Source organism: Diceros bicornis, assembly GCF_020826845.1.
Source record: "Diceros bicornis minor isolate mBicDic1 chromosome 13 unlocalized genomic scaffold, mDicBic1.mat.cur SUPER_13_unloc_1, whole genome shotgun sequence".
Classification (NCBI taxonomy): Eukaryota; Metazoa; Chordata; class Mammalia; order Perissodactyla; family Rhinocerotidae; genus Diceros; species Diceros bicornis.
This window is the reverse complement of record NW_026690866.1, coordinates 22948507-22957311: the sequence shown is the minus strand read 5'-3', so window position 1 is coordinate 22957311 and position 8805 is coordinate 22948507. Positions and strand designations below refer to the sequence as shown.

The 8805-nt window shown below is 34.7% G+C and overlaps 1 long non-coding RNA gene across 1 annotated transcript; it reads left to right on the top strand.

The window, feature by feature from the left end:
- Positions 1–403: 403 nt before the first annotated feature.
- Positions 404–7868, top strand: LOC131401774 (uncharacterized). The gene is made up of 3 exons (XR_009217955.1): positions 404–457; positions 6257–6331; positions 7743–7868. It is a non-coding gene; the product is annotated as an uncharacterized LOC131401774 (long non-coding RNA).
- Positions 7869–8805: the final 937 nt, after the last annotated feature.

Sequence of the window (8805 nt, the reverse complement as noted above, 5' to 3'; positions counted from 1 at the left end):
ATACACTTTTACATTTTTCTATAAAATGTACATTCGATACTAGATATATTCCAAAGTTCTTATAATTTTAGCTTCTTAGTAAATGAATCTTTTAAATTATGTGTTCTTTACTTTTTTCTCCGTAATTTATTGGAACTCCCATTATTTTAAAATATTGATTTTGTTGTCTGGCAATCTTGTTGAATTCTTATATTAATTCTAATTATCATCTACACATTATCCCATGTTTGTTATATAGATGATCATACCATCTACACACAATCATGCTCTTCTTTACAATTCTTTCCAAACTTTACATGTCTTATTAATATTAAAAAAAATTTTATTACTGCTCTGGATAAGACCTCATTACAGTGTTCAAAACAAATGGTCCTAATCAATATCCTTGTCTTTTCTAATTTTACAGAAACGTTTCTAACAAATCACTGTAAAGTATGAGGTTTTCTGAGAGTTTTCGGTAAGTCCTAGACTTTTCTGTTATATCATACTGCCTTGAAAGATTGTATCTTTACATTTCTTTAAAGAAAAGAGACAATCATTTATGGGAGGGAAATCATGATGCTCTTTGGAAATATGGTGAAATATATGGATTTCTCCACAGGAATAAAATGGACTTTTGAACATTAACACAAGCACCTGGTGTACACTTTTAGGGGATCATGAGTCTATTAAATATCCTCTATTGACTCAAAGTTAAGACTCTGATCTAAAAAGAATTTTATTCATCAAAACATTCAACAAACATTTATTGAATATCCATTATATGGCAATGACTGTGAAATATATTGTGTGTACAGAAAAAAGTAAATTGAAACTCATGAACCCTAGATACTCATAGTATAAAACATAAGCTCATGCAGGTGTTAAAATAAAATATGATACAAGACACCTCTGAGGAAAGTATATGAATTCTTATCTCAGTGATTTCTTTCTTTGCTAATGAAAGTGCATGGTGTAATTTCAAATAACATTTTGTCATTAGGTAGAAGTTTCTGATATCTTGAGTAAACACTAGGCTGGGCAAATGAGAATAAATTCATGTAATAATAAATTGTTATATTCTATCTAGCCTCTTTGCTCCCTTTAGTTTTTTTCTTTTCTAAATTTCCCATTTCATCACACTACACTGGTGTGTACACTGGCATGTACTGGTACATGCTTTATTTTGGTTCAGCCAACATGTTGGTACTCAGAGTTCTTTTATCAGTAGTTTTGCAAAAATGTCTGCAGGCCATTTTGCTCAAAAGGAATACAGATCCCTTAGGCTTTCTAGAGGAAGCTTTGTCTGCCGTTGCTTCCAAAAACATCGTAGACAACTTGAAAATAAATAAATGGATAAAATACTTTGGTTGAACTGGTTGTAGTGACGGACAAGGCGCCTTCTCCGGGGAAGTATGGCCACAGGCCTGCTGCACGGAGGATGGATTGGAAGTCTGGGACTTGATCTCCCCTGCGGTGTTTGCTGCCTTTCGGCATGAAGAGCAGATGATTATTTTCGCTGGACCTCTCAGCGGTGTCTGAGGCCCCCTGCACATTTCACTGGTTTATAGACACTTAGAGGAGGCATTCTGCCTGTGGCAGGATTAACCTCACTTATTCCTGGATCTTTAAAAGGAGGATGTCAAACCTGTCAAAGCTTCCTTGGGTGTATTTCTATTCCATCAATCTTTTGAAACGAAATTGCTTACACGTGTTTCTAGGGAGGTCTCAGGAGGGAGTTTTCATTTCAAATGATTAATACATGCAATGTGTGCCTCACTAACAACTAATGCTAAAAATAATACATAGGAACACCCCTTCAAACTAAGTTTGCAGCAAGTTTTGGGGCAAAGTATAGTAATTAAATTCGCACATGTATCCTTGCCTATCAGCTCATATTTAATTTTCGTATGTGTGAGAAGTTAAAAGATTTGGGGAAAGAACAGCAACTGTTACCACAATATAATAAAAATTACTCAGTGCATCTTTTACTGCTGAAACTTAGGGCAACCATCAATTGAGTAATCTTCAGTATATGGTCTTGGATATAATTGTGTTATATGTCAATCAATTTCTTACCCAGAATTGGTAAAATTAACTATCAGAGAATTAAATTAAAATGGAATCCCTTCCAAAATGTAATTCTGAGTTATTTCTCTACTAAATGTTTAATATTCATATAAACTATTGGATCATTAGTTCATGCCCAGTCTTGAACTTGGTCTAAGACTTAAAGCCTTGATCTTTTGTTTCATGAATATTTAATTGGACTGAACTCTTTTCCTGTTACTGTGGAGAGAGAGTGAAACATATTCTTTATTGCTCAAGTTATCCGTCATGCTTGGCATTTTAATTTACTTTCTTAAACTTTTTAACCAAGGACCATTTCAATTCCAATGAGCATACTGTATCACACTTTTTCAGATGACTACATTTTCTCTTTGAAGTTTTTTTTTAATTCTTCTGAAGCTTGAGAATATTTCCCATCTAGTTCTAGCTTACTAAACATTGAGGTCAGACAGAAATCATTCTTCTATGATTTGGAGATTTTGGTTGGTAGGTGACTATACTTCAAGGAACATATTGTACTTCTAAATATATCTGGAAATTATCAAACGTGAGTCATCTTCATTTCTCTAACTGATTAATGGTATATGTGAATTATCATTCAGAATTAAGTGTATTACTATAAATTACTATATCTAGGAGAGTATTTAATACAAATTACCTGTCATAACCACACCACTACCGCCACCAAATATTGTCTATCTTCATTAAGTGGTGAGGTGGAGTGATAAGCATCATGTTGGGGCTGCTGCTTATATAAGAGGGTAGGAGGAGATGAATTTTTGCTGTATACTTCTCTACATTCTATATGTACTACATATATACATTGACATGAATTACAAAGAACCACATTGAAGTTATTGATTTCAAATGAACCGTATGACTAATAAATTTAATTATAATGCTATATGCTAAATATAATGCTTATGACTTCCCAAGCATTTTCTTTTTCTCATTTTATTCCCATAAAATAGATGATGAGTTAATGATGTTCATATATATTTACTAAATAATATAATCGAATGAAAGAACAGGTTTTCTGAAACCCAATCTGGCCATCTTTCAGCTACACTGCTGTTAGATAAATTTCAGTGTTTCACACCTATGTTAAAATTATTGCCTATGTTTGGAACCTCAGTTATTTAAATCAGATATTTCTATACCATCTTGAACACAGACTTTTTTCCAAGTAGTACAGAGGTTCCAAAATTGTGGTCAGCATCCTGAACCCAGCCTAGAGTTGTCTTTTCTTTGTCTCATGCACTGTTTAATATTTAAAAATAAGAAATTAGCATAAAAGTCTGTATTGAAAAGTGAGAATATTGGGCAACAAAGATTCTATGTCTTCTTGTGGAAATGATCGAATAGTGCTAAAGAGCTGAGGCCTCCTTGCTATAAGATATTCTATTTTCAGTAATCCAATCCTTTGTGTCTTCCTAACACTGAGACAGAGTGTCAGCTGCAGAACTAAGAACAAAATGTGATGACATTACCAGAATCCTTACGTGAGGCTCACTTTCCCCCTTTGTGTTATAAGACTGACTACTATAGGTAATTGATTTTTGACTACTGGTTGCATCACTTAATCCTACTTTTGGGTTGTTTATATTGAGTTCTTACTTAAACTTCTCATCACCTGTACATCCCTTAAATGATGGTGCTCCTATCTGAAAAACAGATAGGACTACACTATGAAAGGCCTTCTTCTCATCCTATGGAATCTTTCTAGGAGGCTTCTAATCTCAACTTTACAGTGAAAAGTCATACATTTATATTTCTAGACCGTATTTCTCTTTGTTTTCTTTGATGTTTAGACTTCTAGATCTCATTTATTATTGCACATCTCCATTTGGGTATAGTGTAGATATCTCTTATTAAACTGAATTTTTCATATTGTTACCCAGATTTGGTCTTCCTTCTATATTCCTTAACTCAGAACATGGTAATATCATACTCTCATTACCAAAAAATAGAAACATTGAAGTTTTCTGTCTCTCTTACTCTTTTTCTCAATTCCTAAGACCTAAAAAGCAGCCAGGCTATGTTCATTCAACCTCTCAAATCCACCATTTTGACTGAAAAAACACTTGCCACCTATGTATATACTAGAAACATACAATAAATACGATTAAAATAAGAAAATTCTCCCAACTTCCAAAAGTTCATAATTAGACCTATGAATAGAAAATTATAATTCAATGTGATGTGAAAAATGGTGGGATTATACAGAGGGTGTCACAAGACTCCGAAGAATGCCATTTAAGCCATACTGAGAGAGACTGATGTGGGAAGTGGTGGTGTTGCTTCTACTGAGTGATGTTTCGATTGCATTAGCCAATGATGAATTTAGGGAATGGGAATTTCATGTAAAGAGAATAAACTGAAGATATAAAAGGGAAAGGTCGATATGGGAAAATTTATAAGCAGCATAGCTTGCTTGAGGATAAAGTATAAGGTAGGAAGCGTGGTAGGTAAGTTGGAGAAACAGATAGAAATTGCATTATGAAAGGTCTTAAATGACATATAAAGAGCTTAGACCTTATCTTCTCAGGAAAGAATTTGAAAAAATTTAGGCAAAGGTGTAATAAAATCAGAGACGCAATTTAGTAAGAATATAATTGAGTATTTTTATTTGGTATAAATGTCTGCATGGAAGGAGCCTGGTTAGGGAGATAATGCAATGGTTACGAGAAGAAATTTTGAGGGAGTGAAATAAAGTGGTTATAATAAGGACATAGAAGATTTGATATAATAAATATTTAGAAATTAAAATCTGGTGATCAAACCAAACATAGAGGGAGAGGGAAAGAGACAAATAAGAATAATTTTTTCAATTTTCTTGCTTTGGTGATTGAGTAGCTGGTAGTATGATTAACAATAGCAACAAGTATGTATTGAACTAAGAAGATGTTCATGTTAACTGAAACAGGCAGGTTGTTGTGTAATGTCTAGAGAATGATTCTACTTTTTATCCAACATAAAAATAAAATTCCCGTAAGTATTTATAATTATTAATATTTTCTTAAAAAATTTGTAAGTGGAAAATCATAAGTAGAAATGTTGATTGGGGTTATTCATATAGGACCAGTTGAATATGATTTGTTTGAGAGCTCTATAGGGGACTGTAGAGCTGTATAGATGTTCCATTCTGCCATAAATACATGAGTTACTTTTCCATTGAACTATATAAACATTTCTTCATTCCTACTAATAAAATCAGCTATAATAATACTTATGATAAAACAGCCAATATGCGTACCATGTGCAGCTACTGTGTTAGACTTTTTTGTATTTTTTGTGAAATTCACAGCAACCATAGAACATTTCACAGGTAGCGAAACTAAGGCTTGGAGAGGCTAAGTGTAAAATGTAAATTTACACTTAGCGATATGCCTACATTTAAAGCCAGTTCAGTCTGAACTCTTAAATACTACTTTATATATGGCGCATATGTGTAACGCGGTTGACTGCGATTAGGAATGCAGTCTTTCTCAAGGAGGCAGATACCTGAGCAATTTCACTTTCCTTCTACCTTATTTGTAGTTGCTCAGGAAAAAACCCACCGATACAATATAAAAATACTACGATTTTTATGGGGAGGGGGTTAGGTGGCTGTTTTAATAAGCAAGGCAACTTACAAGGCTAATCTTGGCCGCAAGACAAGTAGATCTCCACATCCGCCTGCCAAGTTCTTAATTTAAGAGTTTATTTAGAGTCCTTAATGAGATTCAGTCATGAATACCATCCACATGGTCTCAACAACACATTACTCGCCCAAGGCTGTGTCCTTGAAGTGGCTCCTAGTGTGAATGGTGGGCCAAATATGCATTCCAAGGACAGGGGAGTGGATGAGGAGCCTCCAATTGCTCCGGTCTGGTTAGAGTTTCAGCTGGAGATCACGTACTCTTGATGACCTTCTCCAACTCTCCACCCCTGGTGACCATCTCTGACAAATCTTGCAGGCCCCTCCTCTTCTACAATGGCCCTCAGTGGTCAGCAAAGGGTTTCATTAGCATGGAGGTGCCTGGTTTGGTGGCTCTCTGGTGCACTGGAGGCAGATACCACAGCAACAATATAGGCATACAAGAGAAGGGCATAGAAGATATACTCAAGGATTAGGGTAAGACTTTTCCAATCATGAAATTAAAGTGTTTTTATTTTTGTACTTCATTCTTTACTCTTGTCTTCTGATGCCTCCCTGAAATCCCAGAGTTTCACCCTGATTTTCATGGTTGTAACATCAGAAAATATCACTTCTGGGGGAAAAAAGTGCCTGATACATTAGGTAAGCATAATGTCTCACAACTATGAATTGAGATACCTAGTAGATGTTTATGAGTTGAATTTATATTAAGAACTGATGTAATATCAGAGACTAGGAAAGAAAATGCTTAAAATGTGATTTTATCATCAAAGATGATTTTCTATCTATAAGTCACAGTACAGAATCTATCTAAAGAGCATGCTAACTTCTTGCTGAAGTGATAAAGTTGTCCTTTTAAAATTTGACATAAAAATTTTAAAATTATGAATATTATTAAAATATGAATATTATTAAAACTATGTTATATAATCTTATTACTCTTCTCAAGAAAACTCTATCCTGAGCCTTCTATGTGCTATTATGTAGACTATATGACAAAGACTCTCTGTGGACTAGATCTAATGAATGATCACTTATAATCATTAACACATATGTACAAAAGCATGGCATACGGGTGACGCCAGCCTGGACTCCATTCTACACAAAGGCAACAAAAATACATTTAAATCATTCACATGAAGATTCAAATTGCTAACATATCACTTCAAATTTGAAGTTAATAAAGAATGTCGGGGGCTGGCGCAGTGGTGCAAGCAGTTAAGTGGGCACGCTCCGCTTAGGCGGCCCGAGGTTCACGGCCCGGATCCTGGGCACACACCGACGCACTGCTTGTCACACCATGCTGTGGCAGCATCCCATATAAAGTAGAGGAAGATGGGCATGGATCTCATGTCAGGGCCAATCTTCCTCTGCAAAAAAAAAAAAAAAAAAAAAAGAGGAGGATGGGCATCGGATGTTAGCTCGGGGCTGATCTTCCTCACAAAAAAAAAAGAATGTCATAGAAGAAGATAATGACAAGTACAATGTTATAGCCATGCCTATTTGGTCTTTTGCCTTGCATAAAATAAGCTCAAAGTGGTAAATGTATTTTCAATTGTATGATGTAATTTTAGCACGAACAGAATATTCTGTATAATATGAAAGCTGCAAAGTCTAGTGTTTAAGCCTTAGGAAAATCGAGAGTTCAAAAATGTCTTCAATGAAAATGGAATGATCAGCTATGACTATTAAATACATCACTGATTTTACTGATTGACTATTTTTGCTGGCATAGGGAAATCTGACTGAGAATGGTAAGAATCTTAATTTTACTGCCTTATTAATGTTGAATATTTTGTCAGACGAATTTGAAGTTAGTGATTAAGTTCACATGACATTGCCAAAGAAGAGGTTTTGTTTGTGGACAGATTAATGCAAACAGGGCCAGTGGTCCACTCACCCTTCACTCAACAATGGAGATTGAGTGGGACGTTTAACCTGTTCCAACTGAGTTCACTCCTTCGTGTTGTCCAAAACTGTATGGTTTCCCCTTATGGCTGAGGCTGTTATATAAAAAAAGAAACTATTTATTGTTATTATTATTTTGTTTCAGCTCAACCTCTAAGAGATGACTTTCCTAGACTCCAGCGGAATGAGAATGAACCTCAAGAATCTGAGTACTTTAACTGCAAATTACAAATCACGTAATAATTATGACAACAAAAGAGAAATAACACATTCCAAGAGTCATGCTTTTTAGATAATAATCAATTTTAATATTAAAAAAATCCTTTGAGGGGGGCTGGCCTGGTGGCATAGTGGTTAAGTTCACGCACTCTGCTCCAGTGGCCCAGGGTTAGCAGATTTGGATCCTGGGTGTGGACCTACACACCACTCATCAAGCCACGATGTGGCAGCATCCCAAATACAAAATAGAGGAAGATTGGCACGGCTGTTAGCTCAGGGCCGATCTTCCTCAACAACAACAACAAAAAACTCTTTTTATTGTAATGATTGATTACTTTGAGTTGTTTTTTGACTTTGTGTTCAATTTTTTAATTGTTACCTCTTTTAATAAATAACTTGTGTTTGTTTCGGTATTTATCTCATTTACTTATGCTGTGCAAATACTTACACAGTTTTGTTTTCCAAAGGGGTTAGTAAGACCTCAGTGTTTGATATCCTTCTTGGATTTATTGCATATATTTTAACTCTATGTTATGTTCCAGAACTCATCTTCTGACTGCTCAAATACCACCATTAACTGCTCATTGAAAGTTGGCTCTAAGATCACTTGTTCTAATATTACTTATGACTAAACAGAAAAAAATGCTGAAAGAGACTTCAAACAATTCTTGTCTGTCCTCCACTTTTGATGATTAACTGTGCCCAAAACAACACACAGAGGTCATTAGCAAACTGGGCCTGAAAAATGGTAATAGATATATATTTTTCTACTTGTCCATATTAATTAATGTAGACATTTCCTCCAAGTAATATTCCTTTAAAGAATCTTTTTGTGACTCAAAAGTAGCTTTACATAATATTATTAAATTGCTGATTATCTATTTGGTAACAGGCAATCTACGTTCACAATTTCTTAACAACAGTACTTCTCTGAATTTAAAATTCTCCATATAGTTGTAAATGACTAGCTTGTATCAAACCAACTTTCA